Here is a 915-nt window from a genome sequence, read left to right on the forward strand (position 1 = left end):
TTTCTCTCTTTCTCTCTTTCTCTTCTTTCTCTCTTTCTCTCTTTCTCTCTTTCTCTCTTTCTCTCTTTCTCTCTCTTTCTCTCTTTCTCTCTTTCTTTCTCTCTTTCTTTCCTCTCTTTCTCTTTCTTTCTCCTCGCTTTCTCTCTTTCTCTTTCTTTCTCCTCGCTTTCTCTCTTTCTCTTTCTTTCTTTCTTTCTTTCTTCTCGCTTTCTTTCTTTCTCCTCGCTTTCTCTTTCTTCTTTCTTTCTCCTCGCTTTCTCTTCTTTCTTTCTTTCTCCTCGCTTTCTCTTCTTTCTCTTTCTTTCTCCTCGCTTTCTTTCTTTCTTTCTTTCTTCTCGCTTTCTTTCTCCTCGCTTTCTCTCTTTCTCGCTTTCTCTTTCTTTCTTTCTTTCTCCTCGTTTTCTTTCTCCTCGCTTTCTCTCTTTCTTTCTCCTCGCTTTCTTTCTTTCTTTCTTTCTTTCTTTCTTTCTGCTCGCTTTCTTTCTGCTCGCTTTCTCTCTTTCTTTCTGCTCGCTTTCTCTCTCACTCACTCACTCTCTCGTCTGTAGACTGATGTGAAAACCAATCTCTGGGAGATTCCAGTGTGAGGGTCTAAAGAATCCCGACTGTACAATAGAGACCCTGGAGTAAGTCCCACAATGAGAGCTTGATTTTTACAAATACCCGGAAGTCTGACATTGTTTATTATCCATCTCATCAGGAATAGTTGTTGTCTCAAATGTTGTTATATTATGGGTATCTGTCATAGGTAATATCAGACAGTGGTAGTGAAAATTTACATGGGGCAGCATACTATAACAAAAGATAAAATCTCATTTTGTTAGTTGTTATAGGAATACCTAATTGAGATCTAATGCTGTAATATGTTATTGCACCCATAACAAAATTGCATTTGCAGACAAGGGAAAGATGAAT

This window comes from Chiloscyllium plagiosum, unplaced genomic scaffold, assembly GCF_037043375.1.
Source record: "Chiloscyllium plagiosum isolate Xiang-an unplaced genomic scaffold, Cpla_swu_hap1 HiC_scaffold_40, whole genome shotgun sequence".
NCBI classification, from domain to species: domain Eukaryota; kingdom Metazoa; phylum Chordata; class Chondrichthyes; order Orectolobiformes; family Hemiscylliidae; genus Chiloscyllium; species Chiloscyllium plagiosum.